General features: G+C 28.5%; 1 protein-coding gene across 9 annotated transcripts in view; it reads right to left on the reverse strand.

Annotated features, from left to right (window-relative positions):
• The window catches only part of LOC130663262 (multidrug resistance protein homolog 49-like), a 45161-nt gene that overhangs the window by 25320 nt on the left and 592 nt on the right, over positions 1–19249 (reverse strand). For 5 of the 9 annotated variants that reach the window (XM_057462392.1, XM_057462389.1, XM_057462391.1 and 2 more), the window contains exon 1: positions 1870–2076. The gene's annotated coding sequence lies outside the window, so the exon portion shown is untranslated. Of the gene's footprint in view, positions 1–1869; positions 2077–14461; positions 14745–14815; positions 15193–15266; positions 15528–16100; positions 16200–19249 lie in introns of those variants that run through there. The other 4 variants (XM_057462390.1, XM_057462383.1, XM_057462385.1 and 1 more) reach the window with 3 other exon arrangements.

Consider the following 19249-nt stretch of genomic DNA (forward strand, 5'->3'; position numbering starts at 1 on the left):
AAATATATTTTATTACTAAACGATTTTTTTTTTGTTATCAAGCTGTTGTATCAGTTGGCTGTACTAATGATAATTCCTATACATTTGAATATCTATGTATGTATGACAGATTAAGCAATAAACAAACTTATGAAATTTACATTTTTAAGTATTTAGTATATATAATAAGTTATGACTCTGGAAAAAGCCACTCATTTGCTTGATAAATTTTTCAACTTAATTTAATTATCATAATTAAGATATTTATTTAAGATAAAAAACTATTATTAAAATATATGTACTCTAAGAAAACAATGTATACTTCCAAGAAAAAAATTTTAATTCAAAATATTTACTGAAGGACGTTCTTGCGTGAGGCTTACTTTTAGATAAAAATTCAAATTTTATATTTTTGGCTAGAATTAATCAATAATTATCGTTTTTAAAAATTTTAGTGTATGTTATCGATCATTTGAAAAAGTCTTAACGATTAAAAATCAAAGATTTAACACAGTCTTATGGGAAACTATAACTTTTTATGTTTCAATTTTATAAAGAAAATATAATTAGAATAGACAAAAGGACAAATAATGTTTCAAAATATTCTTTAATTTACTCTAATGATATAATCGTTGTAAAAAAAATAGTGTTATCGATAATTTGAATTATTTATTAATAATTATAGTTAGAAAAACTGAAATTATGACGTCACGTCATTGGCCATTTTAAGAACCGGAACGGCGCACAATGAAAAAAAACATGTTTGTAAACATAGACAAAAGAGACCATAAAATTATTAGAGGTTATTTTTAAACTGTCCAAATATTTAAGTTATTTGTTTAATCACAATTAATCAAACAAATTTCCTTTTAAAAAATCGATCATCATTTCTCACATTATAATAATTACTCTTATTATTATCATCCATGATGTGTATTAATCGTATATTGACATATATATGTATATATTGAGATTTAAAAATTGCAATATTGCCGGATTTATTATAACAAAATCTAAGTCAAAGTAATGTCTAATTAAGAATTTACATTTTTTTACAATAACTGTTATATAAATATTTTTGATAATTCAAAAAAATGGATAAATTATTTAAAAATTATTGAGATATTTTCAAATATTTAATAGCCTCGGAATTAAGTTTGAAACAGTTTGCCCTCATTTGACTCACGAGTCGCGCAAGAACGTCTTCTATTGTAATAAAAATTAATTGCTCGTAGAAATTTACAATTAGATTGAAGCAATCGTTATTAAAATTAAAAATATTGTTCTTCAATTTAACAAAATTTTTTTTTATTTTGAGTATCATCAGTCAAGTAAACAAGTTCTCTTGAATTAAATTTTTTTTTATCACAGTGTAATTAATTGTTTTAAAATTGAGGAAAACTTAATTATTCGAAATCTATAATTTATTATGATACAACGAGGAACATCATAATGGAAAATTTTATTTATCATTAAAGTTTCCGGGTATTAAATTGTTATTCAGGTGCCAATATGATTTAATTAATTCTGATGTAATCCGAAAGGATAATCAATAAGTGGTTCTTAATATTGTTATTGATAATATTGTGTCTGCAATGGTTACGATAATAATAAATTTAAAATAAAAAATAAAACAATGAGATGCAGGTTTAAAGTATTACGTGATAGCTAAGGCGCACGCGTCTAATGACAGTGACATGTGGCATTGACCCTGAGAAAAAGTATATTCCAGATGAAAAGCAAAAGTGATACTGGACTCACGTGGCCGCAAATTATTAAAAAGTATCCAACAAATTAATAAACAAATAAATGAATAAAAAAACAAATAGTCAAAAAGTAGGTCAAGGACACAGAATCTAGACTCTCTGCAGTCGCAGTGAGGTGACCTACCATTGACCCGGTAACCTTGAGACTTAAATACGCCCTAAATCTTGAATCACCTTCGACGGATTATCAATTAAACGGAATATTTAACAATCGACTCCCACGATTGGGTGAAATAATTTTTACCCGAAAGAAAAAATATGAATTTTTAATTATTCCGAGGATGATCTCACGAACTCCGAAGGGTTTTGCAGCGCTCGATCAACTGACGCCGCGACGACCCGACGTCCAGACTCACTTACGCAACGAAAACGCGACAGCGTCATAACGACGTCGACGTCGTCGGCGCCCCGCCGTCCTCTCGGCGACATTACTCGCGTATTCTCACCGGGCTTGTGATGCTGTAATGAGTATATATGCAGTATACTAACCAGCCAGCCAGACAAAACGATATATAGATAAATAGATCCAATAATATCGATAATTCAATAGAACAAAACAAGACGCGGTCACTTAACAGAAGATGATTTTCATAATAAGAAGTAACCGATTACTTAAAATACTTCTCGAGAAAAATTTTAAACTGATGAAAACTGGACCCAAGTAGAGCACGAAACTTAACTTAGAAAATTTCAACTATTAATAATTTATTGAATGTTATAATAATAAATATGAGTATCATCTAGATAAAGATCTGTTAATATCAAACACTTAAAGAATTACTTGACAATTTATCGTTACGTTTTATTACAAATATCGATCACAGTGATATTGATAGATATATAATATATATAATGTACAATATCAATGTTTATTGATCATAAGACGATAACGAGATAACGTGATAGTTGAATAGACCGAGTCGTACTGGACGATATACTAGAAAGTATCCCCGACGAGGGGGTGAAGATCATGAGCTCTTTTTTCTTTTGTGCGCTTTTTTTTTCTTGTTATTACACAGAAGCGTAGAGTATGTATATTGCGGGCTTGCATAGCGCAGGCTTGGCACACAAACTACACTTATACATTTTTATACATCTCTAAGCCCCCAAGTTAAAATGCTACTGAGACATTGATCACTGCCGGATCATTCATACCTACTGGTGCAATTGGGTCAAAGCATAATTACTGTCTAGAAAAAAATTCCGTTCATTATTTAACAGAAATTTTTTCAAAATTTTAAACCGACACTTCATCTAAAAAAATATTTTATTCATTTTTAAGAAGTTTACTCAAAACAATGTACTTTTAAAAAACTGGGATAAAGGTTAAAAATAAATTTTTTAACTCAATCGTCTTTAGCACACAGATTTAATTTTTATAACTTTTTTCCTAGTCGAGTTATTAATTATTAACAATTGGTATTAAATAAAATAGAGAATTTGATGATGTTGTTTTCAGATAATTTTTTTTTGTCAGAAGCATCGTGACCTCAAGAAAGCTTTCAACGATCGATTCATTATTCCGTATTTTAGTACAGACGAAAAATTAAACTGGTGTAGGATATTTTTAATATTTAATTTAAATGAATTAATTGTTTGCTTGAAAGTTGATGCATGAATACAAGAGACAGTTATATATACTTATCAGATAATGAAATAGAGATTAAGTGAAATATTAATAGAAGTCTCGGTGGAATAGAATTCAGCTCGGGACGCGTTATCTATTAATGTGTCGACTAGTTGCTGAGTAAACGAGAGAGTCAAGAGGCTAAGAACACAGAAATAAAAATACTTAAAAAAAAATAAATAACTAAACTGGAAATTTCCGTTTAATATTCGCGAGTAACACAACACTGGACTTACAATTCTTTCTTATCCTCATCGATTCACGAAACGGAAAACTGTGTAATGGAAAAATCTGCGTGAAAATTCAGTGAGAGCTTTGGAGAAAAAATAGGCGGTATAGAGATAGAAACTAAAGAAGTAGAGATTCAAAGGAGCGATTAATTAATCGAGATAACACGATTTAAAAGTTAGTGGACGCTGAAAAGATTTTCGCATAAAAGTTAAAAGTTTTCTTTTATTATTTTTTATTTTTAAATCTCTACTATTCATCTCCCTGTCTTTTTTATCTTTTCAATTCATTTTTTCTTTCACCTTTCCGGCTAACAACAACGGCGCCGTGACTGCAAGCCGGAAAAACTTTTACGCTCTTCAATTGACCTCGAGGATTAAGTGTGACCATAAAGGATCAGCGCACTAAAAAATTTAATCGTTTCAGTTACTAGTGGATTGCGATAATAAAATACCATTTTTTGACTACTAAATTTATTTACCCATCTCCTTTAAAAAACCATATGCTACAAAGTATATACGGAAAAATATATTGCTGTATATTACTTCATATAGAATACTACACTGAAAAAAATAGCGGAGTGAACTCGGAGCAAATGACTATTTATTTGATCCACTTGGAGTAAAATTCACTCCGAAAGGGAGTTTATTTTAATATCAAAAGTCCGAATTGAAGTGAATGCGGATTAAAAAAAAATCATTCCGCATTCACTCCCAATTTTTTACAGTGTATACATCATTTTTTACCATGAAAGATACAATCAACGCTCGTTATAATTATAAGCAAATTTCCCTTATCGTGCTGTTTCTTACGACTTTAAATTTCCCCCACTCTTTCGGAGGCTAAAATTTTATATCTTGATGATCGTTAAAAGCATCATCCACTTCTCGTTTGAAATAAATTTTTTAAAGTAATAAGCTTTTGTAAATACATGATATTTCAATTAAATAATATTTGCATGTCATTACCTTTGATTTGTACAGAATATATATCACTAATTATTGATCTACAAACGTTGTTTATAACTAGCGACATGCAATAATTCACATACGTAACGTACACACGTAGGACATGCGCTAAGAACTAAGATAGAGAATGAAAGACTGAATCTTTGATTTTTCCAGGAACTTTTTTCCCTACAACCCCTGATGGTTGCTGATAACGAGCTCAGACTGGATTTTTATATAAACAACAATTTAATTTTTATTTCAAAAATAACTTCTCATTTCGTCTCCCATTTTACCTAATTATGTAGCTTTAATAAAATACATTATTTTTTTATGACTTCTTTATACGGAATACGTAACATTATTTTGGAATTTTTTTGAATAAAGGGACTACGGCTTTACTGCTCTACTTAATTGACATCAAATTATCAAACACTGGATAACGTTTCGTTAAATATTTTTAACGTCTGCAGACCTAATTTATCAAAGTCAAACTCCACTAACTCGGAAAATTAGTCTACGGAGGAGCAGAAATTTCTCGGAATTTCGGAGTTAACGAATGCCCCTTCTTCCTTTAAAAGTAAACTATACACAAAGCCATACAAATCTATAGCATCAGGTGGGAGACAGCGTAGCTCGTAGTGGGGGTCAAGATTCAGGGGAAGTTCCGAGATAATGGAATCCGAATTAATGGAGTTCGACTGTAAATGACGTCAATTAAATTATTAAATTAACAAGTTTTTTTACAAACTTATTTTTAAAATAATTATTCAATTCAAATTTTATTGATGATGAATAATTTTTTATTATTATCAAGTATTAACAGAATCTTTATTTAGGTGGAAATAATTTTGGCATGACCCGAAAATTAAATATAACATTACTTCTACAAATTATATGTTATATTTAGATATAAATAATATTTGTAGAGCAATTAATTGAGTATTTAATCACCTCTATTATTAGATTGTAAAATTGACGGTAAATATAATTTATATGATATTTCATTTTTATTTACCCTCGATTAATAGTCATAAAGTCTCGAAAGAAAAAAAATAAAACATCGAAATTATTTTTAATTTATAAAGTAAAAACACTAGTTTTAATATTTTATCTTCAAATGCGTGTTTAATAACACACTGTAAGTTCAAGTGTTTTTTTTTTCTTTTTTTCAACAAACATCGTAGTCACTTTTTGATACTTCAAACGTTTCGGATTTCTTGTATCAGTGAGTAGAAAAATTAAATACTTTAAGTATTCGAAAAAAATGATGACAATACTTTAGATAAAAATTAAAATTAATGCGTAAACCGATTAGATTTGCAGCGTAATCGAAACAGAATTTACTCATACTAACGTAAATATTTTAATATGGTAAAATAAATTAAGATATACATAATAAATTATGAAAAAATAAATTTTTTTTTTTTTTTTAAATAGAGGGGGTGTGCGTATACTCGAAACTTCGAATTATAGAGGCGAATCGAATCAAACAATTCGATTCGAGATTCGAACTATTCCAGTATTTCGAACTTTTTTGAATCTTACGTTCATTGAGTTTATGATCATATGGACTAATTTCAGATAAGGTAGGAGGCCCAGTACTCGATCAGGGGACTAGTACCCGATCACTCATGTATTTGTACGTCTATATTTACTAAATTTTACTAACAAATACATGGAGTGATCGGGTAGTACACGGTGAGAAATGCATGGCGTTCAACACCATGCTGGTACGGTCTCAAGACAGATACTAAAATAGTATGTGAAATTTTCCAAGACAGTATTGTAACGAGCCCCAGAAGTATGGCGTTATTTACTATACTGTATAGTACTGGAACTATTGTATTGCTCACACGTATGCATAGCAGGCACGGCGAAAAAGCATGGCCTTGAGACCCATCCTACAATGCCGAGAGCACAATGCTACTATTTTTTCCGCCATAATTTTTGGCGTGTCAATTAATGTATACTATTGTACTACCACCAAAACTATATAGATGTCGTTAGACTAGGTTTATCGGCCAGAAGTAATGTGGATACGGCAATGCAGCATGGGCCTGACGGCCATACTGACATGGTTGAATGCAATGGTTGAATCATCTATGCATACAATTTTATAACCTATAAAAATCTTCGATATCATACGGTACGGCGTTCACGCCCATACTGGCATAGTGATATCCGCGAAATATTTTTTACCGTGTGGTTTCCCGATCGGGGACTAATTTAAATAATATAATATTTTTTTAATTTAATAAAGCCATGAATAGTATTTAATTACTTCTGAAATACCGAAGCAGAAATAAAAAATTTGTTTAAAACTCGAGTAAAAACGATTAATTAGATTTGATTTAATATATTTTAAAACAAATCATTACTGTAGAATTATTTTAATTAATTAAAGCGGCTGAGGCAGCCGTTCGGCACGCGCGTGGCTCGGGCGATCACCGAAGTTAAGTAGCATCGAGCATCGTTACTATTTGGCTGGGTGACCGCTTAGCCACGCGTTGGGCTCAAACGAAGGTCTCTGATCGTTAGGGGCGGGATGAAGATCCAGTGATCGGTAAAATGGGAATTTTATCGACCACTGTAGCTTCACCCAAAACCGAAACTGTACTGGCTAGGTTTTCTCTGTGGTTTTCCTAGCCACTGCATTTCCATTGCACAAGGGAGGTAGCAAGGCATTACCGTAATGATGCAGTACAGTATAAGCACAAGTCGGGCCACAGCCGCAAAAATTAAAAAGAGACGAGAAAAGGGAGAATTTGAATGTAAAGTCTTGTAAAACACGATGAGTGATACAAGTAAAATTATAATCAATTAGTTTAATTAATTAAATTAATCTATTAAGATTCGAAAAAGTATCGAATTATTCGAATCTTTCAAACTATTCGAACTTTCGAACTATTCGAACGAGCTATTCAAACCTTCGAACTATTTGAATCTTTCGGATTATTCGAAACTTTGAACTATTCGATATTCGGCTCGAATTTTAGGAGTCTAACTATTCGATTCGTACACCCATAGACAATAGAAAAAATTGAATAATTCATTGAATTTCACGTGAAGAGTTTATAATGAAATAATACATTATTTTCAGTAATCATATAATGTTTAATTTTCTACGTTTTTATTTCGGTAAGTAACGAGCTTAATGAAAAAAAAATTTGCTGCAGCATAAATATTTTTTGTTTACTAAAAATACATCTACGGCAAACAATAACGAACCGGCTACATGAATTTCCATTTCCAATTTATTAGAACGGAAAAAAATCATCGTAAAACTCTTAACGGATAAATGAACAATTTTTCATTTAACGTATAAACACTAAATTTGTATAATATATACTCGATAGTAATTATATTTTACAGCATTACAAAATATTGAAGTACCTAGACAATAGAAAACTTTCGAAACAACAAATAAATAAAAGTGCAACTATAAAACAATCGAATAAATGTTTTATTCCACGAACTTTTAATTTAACTCAATGTTTAATTTTAAAACTCGACAGATGATAATTATTTTTCTGTATTCTCTCGTTAAAAAATCCTACCAGCATCGACAACTTTGTATATTATTTTTTGTAACTCATCTTCTTTTAATTATTATCCTGTCGTGCATTTAATGAACCTGTCTATTCATCTTCACAAACAATGCCCGAAAATTATTTTCTTTTCGTAGCAAAAAAAAAATCAGTTATCGGGAAAATTTGAATGAAACGACGATGTATTAAAGCCTTTAGAATATTTTAAAATAGATTTTTTTTATCATTATCAATGGAGTCATTTGAAGAGATATCAAGAACGTTTGAGGAGTAGTCCATAAATATTTATCATGTACAGAATATACGAAGGATTGGTTGAGAGCTAATAAAGCTCTCGTGCACTCGAAAACGTCACAAACCGCGATAGTAAATATACCGGTGATTTGATTCATCAGTTACCATTTTGCCAACAGTTTAGAGTATTCTGAATGTCACATGCGTTGCTCAGTATATTTAATTTAGTCAAAAGAGAAGATGGAAGGTGAAATTTACGGTTTACTAAAATATTACAAACATGATTCAACTCATTACAGCATCAAAGAGAAATATGTATATATATTACCACCGTATATATTTATGTTCATTTAATTATTTTATAGAATAAAACATAGCCAGCGTATTTAAAAATACCTTTGCAGTATGGAAAGAAAAAAAAATTAATTAAGAGCTTTGATAAAAAATTATAATTTTTAAAAATATCAAATGTATTTAATTATTTTAATTTTCATATATTTTATTTCACGGACCCGTTTATTTAAAATATATGCAGCACAATCTGATGCACATAAACAGTCAACGCAGTCCATAAATTTTTGTTTACTTTGAAAAGATAAAATTTTTTGCAACTCTAAGAATTTTATTAAATAAAAAAGGAGTTACGGGTAAAGACCGTATGAATAAAATAAAAATAGAAAAAGAGAAAATAATATAATAAAGATTCATGAGAAAATGTTAAATAAAATTTTTTCGAACGAAATATGAAAAAACTCATGAGTAACAGTGCACAATTCATTTTTAGTGAAAAGCTTTTGTTGAATGTAGACATTATTATATATGAATAATTATTTTATTTTCATAAATATATTATTCGTTATTTTTAATTAAAATTATAACCGATAGTTACAATAATTATTGTTGCTTTGTGTATATTATTTTAGTATTAAAATTAATAGCGAATAAAAATAAAAAATTTAAATAAATGAGTGGTACAGTTTATTAAATTAATTAAAATTTTACTGGTGAAGAAATAATATAAATGAATAATTGAATGGTGAATAAAAATAGCCAGGGTTATTGTTGTGTGAGATATAACGACATCTATTAGCAAGGATACGTAGTATCGACAAACGATTTAATAAAAGAATTTTTTTCACAAATTTATTGCCAGAGATCAGCAATAACGACCCTGTTATTAATTTGTACGATGAAATCAGAGCTGATGAATTTTCCGCACATTGGGAATGGAGAAAAAAACCTACAAAGCCACTGTACTATTCCAAACTCATTAAATAGAATTTACCTAATCCAAACAATCGACTCATACATATTTCAGCATTTTTAAAAAATAAATTAAAATTTTTGTTATTATTTAACAAGCAAACAATTCGCGGATTTTATTTGTTTATTTTTTTTCAATGAGCAAATAAAAAATTTGGATTGTAATTGACTTTAAAAATGTGAAAAATTGAATAAAACAATAAAAATCTATAGGGGTATATTTACTCGATTTTTAATAAAGTTTTCATGATACCAGCATCGAAGCTTCAAGTTTCAGTGTCTCTACAGCCAGTCAAAACAAGCTAATTTCAGTCCAATGCTGCGAATGAACATTAGCAATAAACGCGTAAATTGTGAATGCCTCCAGTTAGTGGGCAAAAACAAACCTGAGTGAAGGTTTTTGCAATTTAAACTCTGATACTTGTCATTTAATTTCAAACCATTAATTTTATTTCCGTAAATGATAGTTTTGACTTTGTGATCATGTTTTATAAAAATTAGTGTGAATAATAAATAGTATTTGTAGTTTCTGTTTAATTATAAATTGCAAATGACAATTTACGCTTCCTCCAACAGTTGATCACACCATTGGCCTTAAATTAACTTGTTTTTCACCATACCTGCGCCAATAAATTACATTTCTGCCCTGTTTAGAGGGAATAAAATTGTTCTTCCCCTTTATGAGAAAACAAATAATAAAACTTAGGGCATGCGACATTCTCCCCTTAAACAGAGGAAAAATTTTAAACTTTCAGGTGCAGGCCTGGTGAAAAATCGCATACACACTACGAAGGTAGAACGTCCCAATCCGCGTGTTTGCCACCTTTACCTTCGGCTCGGGTAAGCAATTACACACGCAGGTCGGAATGTCCTACTTTCCTCCCTAGATGCCCTAATAGCCATTTTATCCGAAAGTTGATGGCAATTTGAAATTCAATTTACCCGAAGTTTGCTGCCGGAATTTGATGACAAATTCACAGCAAAAGTTGCAAATAAAAATTTTCGGTTAATATTTCGACAATTTTTACAGTATTAGACTTTTATATTGTAGTCAACAAACAGATTTATAAGAATTGACAAATACTTGCGGTTAAATTGAATGGCAATTTGTTCAGCAATTTGGAATTCAATTTGCTTGAAACTTACTTCCCAAATTGGACGGAAAATTGAAAAGTTAACTTTTGCTAAGCAACCCTGGCTATTAGGGTGTGTAATATACTACTCTGACTGGCTGCTGACATAACACTGAAACTTTAAATTTCGATGCCAGGTAATCATGAAAAATCTAGTGCACAGTAAAAAATATTGTGTATTTGTGTCGAAAACGGTTTGTGTTAAACTAACACAAAGTTTGTGTCACTTTTTGTACATAAAAAATGTGTTATACACTCTTTATTAACACATTTTGTGTGTTACTGTGGAATTCTTTGCGCCCTCTTGTGGCGATATTTCAACATAATCTTTGTGTTAAAAAGGGGTTACACAAAGTTTGTGTCGAAATTTCAACACAAATTTCGTGTCAACCGTTTTTAACACACCAACTGTGTTGATTTTACACAATATTTTTTACTGTGTGTGTAACTCCGAATGAAACACGATTTCAGACTCCGTGTGATGTCAACTTCACCCGGGTCTGAATTTTTTTTTTTTCATCCCTTGTCACACAATGTACTATTCTACATAAAAAAAAAAAAAACAAATGTTTGAAATTATAACCCGGAACCTAGGTGTCAATATAGGAAATTTTAACATTCCAAACAATAAATTTCATGTTTAAATTACGATTTTTAAAGTTAAAATATTAATTTTTCCTGCATAGACAATAAATTTAAATTTGTACAGTTCATTTTTTCCGTGTATTTATAGATTGAATTAATTTTAATAAACGATTAAATCGATTGATCAATTTGAATTATTATCAATATGAGATTGTTAAAAGAATTTAAAGCGGGTTATTTATTTGCTATTGTACACACGAGATAAATTGAATATAACGAGCAGGATTGAATCATAATACCCCGATCATAAGTAAAAACGATTGACATCGCTTGACTGTGACAAGACTTTATAAAATATTTCAATATATCACCGATATGTGTTATAATTTTCATTGATTCTCGTTGACTTTTTTATAACTCATAAGACCTATGAAATGATACTTCATTGTCACTTGTAGTGTTATTATTATTTTAGGATAAAAATAAACGTCTGACCTTAAAAAAAATACTATAAAAATTATAATATATGTATGTTTGCATTTTTTTTTTTTTTTTTTTTTTACTGTCACAATTACTTTAATTAATAGAGTGCATGAGTTTCAAGTGCATTCAATTGCTTAAATACATATTTTAAAAATGTGAGTGACTATTCACTAAATTGTATGTTCGTTTAAATTTGATGATAAATAATTTAAAATATAAATAACGAATCATTATATTTAATTATGTATTTATATTTTATTGACATTTAATTTTTTATTTAGTATGTATGATTTACGGTGAAAAATAATATTTTCATTAAATAGCATTTATTATAAATAAAATATAATTTGTTAAAATATCAAAGAGAAAAATATGATGTATTTAAATGTATATATTATATATAGAAAAGACTGGGCCAAACGAGATATACAGAACATTTAGATGAAAAAGTTTTTTTTCAATGGTTTTGAATCATAATTTTTTTTTTTTTATTTTAAAATTAAAAATTTTCAAAATTTGTTTTTGTAAAAATTTTTTTATTTGCACATTTATTTTAAAATTATTTACTATATTTATAAAATTTTATTAAAAATGTGAAAAAAAAAAATGTGTTTCGTTTTTTTGAAAACGTTTCATTTTATCAAAAAATGAAGAAAAAAAATTTTCAATGACAATAAAGAAATTTATCATTTTCTTCAAGTATTTAAAACAGCAAAAAAGATTGAGAGTATTTAGAGTCTAGAACAATTTTTTTTTTTAACGTCCCCTTTCCGCCCCTAATATTTATGTACATATATATCGTATTATAATAGAAAAGTTATTGGCCATTACAATACTAAAAATAATAAAATATCAATTAAAATAACTCGACGGTATGTTGAAAATAAAATTTTATTTTTCGCCATTCATCACCCACTTCTTTTTCCTCCCATCTTTTTTTTATTTTTTATTTAACGTGGTTTTATTTGGCACCACGACACTTTCTATTACTTTCGTTATAAATCCGTCCGAGCGTTAACCGGATGAGATTAATCGACTAGCCGAAGTAAAGTTCGTTTCACGTGTACCATAAACTATATAGCGATTTCCTGTAGCCACTCTCTGCAAGTTTACGCTTAGTTCTCGCGTTATTAATGAGCACCGCGTCTTCTATTATATTATATAGAACACTCGCCTCCTATTTCACTCTTCCTCTGATAGTCAAAATTTAAAATATCCATCAAATAATTTTATCGCCTCTACTTTTTCCATATTTATTTTTAAATTAATTCATTAATGAATTTAATCATTTAATAGCAATAAATATATATTTTAAGGTAATATAAAAGCCATAAATAATTGATTGGGAAATCTGCATAATAAAATCGTCCATTCGACGAATTAAAATAAAATAATGACCGCTCTTAAAAAAAAAAAAAATCCAATTTATCAGAACAAAAAAAAAGGCAATTTAGTTATGAAATTGTCGGCAATCCAATTAATCACAATATGTATTATATTTTAGTTCATTTGACTCAAAATTAAAATTAATTAATTTCCCATTGAATATAATAACAATTGATCGCGACGTATTCATAAATTCGATAAATTGTTCTCGACACTGGATGACAATATTACGTCGAGTAAGCGGGAATGAGTAGTAACGCTCTGTATGTGCTTTGTTAAATTACACAGAGAGTAAATCGTGCAACGAATTTTCACTTGATTCGCTCAATCTAATGAAAATTTAATGTCATTTTCCAAGGCTAATATACAACTCTCGTATACAAATATATATATATTCATCTTCATATAAATCTCTCAATTTCTTATTGATTATTCTCATTAATTTAAACGTATTCATATTCAAGTCATTCAAATTTATCTCGACAATTAATTAGTGACTCATCATAATAATTAACATCATGTAAACTATTATTATTATTATTATTATAAATATATATTTTAATATAAATTAAATGTGATATCTACAATAAACTTTTATAAAGTTAATTACTCTGTCTACTCCATACTAATTAATCTTGCTCAGTCCTTTTAAATAACAGACATACAAATACATGTTAACTTTATCGTGTGTAAGCTACAGCAACTATGTACTGAACATATATATGTGGACATACTTTTCACTGAGGAACATACTGGTATTTATACACATATAAATGTAAATATATATGTTTACACATATATACACATGTTGAATGTAACGCAAGTTGCGTGGGGCAGTGGAAATTTCCACTTGTACGTGACCCCGTCGGCATTCTCATCAACTTACGAGAGAAAGAAAGACAGAGACATGTTCAAATATTTCATGTACGATTTCGTTGTCATTTTTTTAGTTCAACTTGTTAATTAAAATTAATTGACTGAATTTTAATTTTTTTTTAAAGAACAAAAAAATAAATAAAAAATCTTTTAAATCCTGACAAACTGACGACCGTCAAATCAATAACATTTTTAAATATTTACGTAAAAAATAATTAAATGTTTTCTACTGAAATTTTCAGACTGTTCAATGTCACCGTGAATTTAAATAATTTTTTCACAGTCGATAATTAAATAATTTTCAATAAAAATTAAATGTTATTTATATTATATTTAAAAATTGAAATGTTGCATGGAATCAATATTAGAAAGGATAAAATAAAAAATACTAAATGTTACTTACCATTATGATGAAACACTGCCTGGACGGCATAAGTAAATAAAATTCCAGAAATAAAAAATATGTTGATGGTTTAAACCATCCAATATTTGTACGTTTTCTATCTATATATTATTTAATTTAAATATTCTGGTAGACTTTTATTTATTTATTTAATAATAATCTTTAAAATCTCCAACTTGAAATCTCCTAATTAAATACTGAATTATATTTTTATATCACTTATATCCTTTGGCTTTTGCAAACTTATTTTTTTTTAAACTATCCAGTCTCGTAAACCTAAAAACTAAACCAACAATTTTTTATCATTATTTATTTAGTGGATAAGTATAATTAATTAAAATAAAATGAACAAACCTTTATAAAATAAAACAATCTCGAAGTTTGTTTCAATGAAACTCCAGATCACAAAATCAATCACAAGCTTACATATATCTATATATAAATTTATATACACATCTACAAATCTTTATCGAGCCTTATGTACATAAAAACAATATTTTTTTTCATCTGTATGGAAAAACTGACTATTCGTCAAAATCACAACGTAGGAAGTTTCTTTCTCCTGTTTATTTTTCGACAAAATACTTTCAAAGATGTAGGCAGTGATGATGATAGCACCCTTTGAAAATTCTCAATATTCACCTCCGGTGACAATGAGATTTAGCTCCTACGTATGCCACCACGTAATGTAAGTGCCTTTTACTTGCCTTCTAGCAAAATTTCATTTTTAACTTTTTTATTTTTTTTACTCTACTATACTATACCATACTACCATTATTATTATTATTTTTATATTAAAACTCACATATATGCATAAAAATCCACTTCCGTAAATATGTGTACACGACAAAATAAAAATACCTTATGAAAAATTTAATATTTATTTTGTTCAGCGTTAAATATTCCTTTAGCTCAAAATTTATAGTTATAAACAATATTTATTATTTATTTATTACTCAAATATCTAGATCATGCCTAATAAATTTTCTCGTATATTTATCATTTTGTTATTAGTATTACCAATAAACCGCCTCTGCTTCACCATATGACCCCCTGTCAATCTAACCTGGTTATTAAAATAAATAAATAACAAGTTAATTAAATAAATAAATTATATATATAGTTATTGAATAAAACCTTGAGAGTAAATAATTTTTATGATCAACTTAAAATATAACTCTGCAAGAAATAAGTGTAAGAGTATATTTATTATCTCGATATGTAACAGGGTGTCTTGTGTCTGCATGTCGTCGGCATTTATTGGACTTAATTTGAGTCACGTTATCACTCCTTCAAATAGATCGCATGTCCGCACCTCACTTAAACTTATTAATAAATTAAAGGGACAATAAGAAACGGACACGCGTTTCATTTGTGTATTTGACGTGATATGACTCATAATATTAAATAAGTATAAGCCATTGAAATACCGATGACCCATAAAATTTATCTCTATATAAAGTTATTTCAATTGTAATCATCATTACTTTATCATAGTATTATAATTACAATAATAAAAATAACAATAAAATTTTAATGACGTTTGTGATGACATTCTTAAATAAATTTTTACATCATAATTTTTATTTTCCCTCAAGGTATTGAGATTATTTAAATTTTTAGTATTATTTATACTAACACTCATCGGTTACGGGCTGTGTAATCGCACGTGCGACTCAATAAACTATAGGGCCTACTAGCCCCGTATGCCAGCCATAAAAATAAAATTTAATCAGATCTGAAATCATAAAAAGAAAATAATATATTACAACTAATTTTGAAATACTAATTAAATTTATATTTAATTTCATCATTCGCTCAAGTTCATTTTCAACGGACGTTAAAAGTTTTCAAGGGAAATTAAAATCCTTAAAGCTTGAACAAATATTTAAATTTGTGAACAAACATCTTAAAGTAATAAATCATAATAAGAATTTTCATTCGAGGAAATAATTTTATGAAAGACGGCTATAAATTAAGGTTGTAATAAATATCATTTTTTCACTAGGGTAAAAGGGGTCATCAGATATTTTCGGCTGAGTTTTTTTCGGAAACAAAATCTCTAAGTGCAAACTACAGATTGCACTTTGATGCACTACTGTCTAATCTAGCGAAGTGCGCTTTAATTTTTTGATAATATTCATTTGTTTAAGAGAAAAACTCGACCATAGTTCCTGTTTACTGTATTAGTGCAACAAAGATAATACCGTTCGCCCATTTGGGTATGAGAGAAAAAAGTAAGAACGCTTTTTAATGGAAATTCAAATAAATAAGGTGTTGCCTACACTGTAAAAAATTTTTTGACTCGGTGTAAAAATTCTGGTGTGAAAATTACACCAAATATCGTGTTAAATTTAGGTGGTGTGAATTAAAAAACTTTTACACCGTCAAGCGTGTAAATGTGTAACTTATGATAATTTTGCGTTACGAAAAATAATAAAAAAAATATTTAAATGTTCAAAATAATATTGAATATCTAAATAAAGTTAATACAGTTATTGATTAAGTATTTAAAAATTTTCAATGTCATTTGTTGCTCATTAATCAAAACTATAACGAGTAACACGGAATAGTGTAAAAAAAGTAGATTACACGGGTGACTAATTGACAACGAGAATTTTTTACATCGTTCTCGGGGTCCATTTTTACACCAAAATTTTTTACAGTGTATGTTTTATCTATTCTCTCTAAAAACGAATTAGTGCAAATCACGTGACAATCACTATTTGGCAATGAATAGTCACTGATTTTCAGTGAAAAATATACCACTATTTGAATTAGTGACATAGTTTTCACTAGTAAGCAGTGAATAGTCACTATTTTCACTATTTCAAATTTAAGAGAGTGAAATTCACTGCAAATTAGTGAATATGCACCAGGAACAAGCTATAAGTATACCACTGGTCAAATTATAGCTGTAGAAATAGTGACTATCCACGAATTTCCAGTGAATTTCACTAATTCATTTTTAGAATTAGGTTCTATAATATTTAAATAAACAGTAATACGTGGATGTATAAATTGAACAAGGTAGATTAGCTTCTGCAATCGATTGGCTACTCAGAGCAAAGGCAGACAAAGTAAAGGCAGGCAAAGATAAGAGTCTAAACGAGTGAGACGGCTTCTTAAAGTGAGAGAAGAAAAGTGCAATATCGTATGCTGATTATAGAACAGCAATGCAAAGTGATACAACGTTGCCAGATCTACATGTTTCCGGTGGCATCATACATTCATACATACATACCTACATACATATACATAGACATGTTTTCATCTATCCTCGCAATTTTACATATATTTATATGACAAGTATTCATAAATATATGTAAACATTCACATATGATACCCTATGAATTCCTGAGTATTGAAAAATATATATAACTAACATAAGTGCAAAAGATGACGTGGGATCAGACAAATAAAAAAATTCAATGAAAGTGATAAGTGATAATGTAATGGAGTAATATCATATCAACAGTTATAGTACTGACATTACGTACAAATTACAGCTGATCTTAGTAATACAATTTATATTTATCTACCCCAACTCCTGTTACAAACGTTTCATTAATTTATTATGTCTACTGTTATCATATTAAATGTTTTATTTATTAATTACAAGTTCTATCTCTAAGGAAATATTTACCCACACAATTGTTCTTTACTGCTTACAGTCATTACTACAAATAAAATTCCATTTGTTGCACAGCATGCGGGTTAAAAAAATTAATTGGGTCTAGTTCAAGTGATGTAACCACTTATTTATCACACACATTTATATTTATTGTAATTATAAATAATACGTGTGTGTGAAAATTCAGCATGTTAAATCTATAAGGATAAAAAGTGGTAATACAATATCCTTTTGGAATTTATTATCTAAAATGACACACTGACGCAGTGCGGATATTCCAGTGTTAGCTTTTAGTTTATCTACATTTTACAGTTTATGTTATACGTCAAAGCTAAACGGTTGTTGCATTAGTATAATAAATATAACAATAACAAATATATGTTGTGGTAATTAAATTATATGATCCTGAAGTTAGCAGACAATTAAAAATTTTCGGTTCTTTTTTTTCAACAAATTAATTACAAAAAAAAAAAACTAAAAATATGCACATGTAGAAAATTGAAGAAGCTGCAGGTGCAATTTTTAAAATATTTTATTTTTTTATAATTTATCGTTTTAAAAAAAATTCAAAAATTATTAGACGTCCGCTAAATTCAGTATCATTTAAATTATTTATGTATGTTGATTATTATATTAATTCAAAGTAATTGCAATTAAGAAAATAATATTCTAAGATTTTTATCTGAGTAAATAGTTTGAAACCACGTGGTAATTTGTGTGAATTTAATGTATGTATATATGTTTGTATAAGTAATTATTGAATATGAAGTAAACAAGTTTGAATTTTAAGTTTGTATATATGAAACAAACTCGGTCAAGAGCATTATCAGGAGAGCAAGGCCAGAAAATTTAATATATGTTAAATGTTAAATGCAGTAGAATTGAATTTTATTTCTTGGAACAACTACACAATGTGTTGATACGTTTAAAATTAGCCGTAAATAAAATAATCTGCTTTAACTTAAAATTTCTAACGGTAAATAGTTATAACAGGATCTGATCCTGAACCTTTGGCTCGAACTCTAGGTTACCTTTAAGAAGTGGTAGTTTTTCCTAGTATAGTATTACAAAGCTGTAAAAATTGTTAAGTAAAAAAGGAACAAAGATGTATGTTGTGTGTTAAAGTAAAGGCGGTGTTTAGTTAGGACACGAGG

The sequence above is a fragment of the Microplitis mediator genome, chromosome 2, assembly GCF_029852145.1.
Source record: "Microplitis mediator isolate UGA2020A chromosome 2, iyMicMedi2.1, whole genome shotgun sequence".
Taxonomy (NCBI): domain Eukaryota; kingdom Metazoa; phylum Arthropoda; class Insecta; order Hymenoptera; family Braconidae; genus Microplitis; species Microplitis mediator.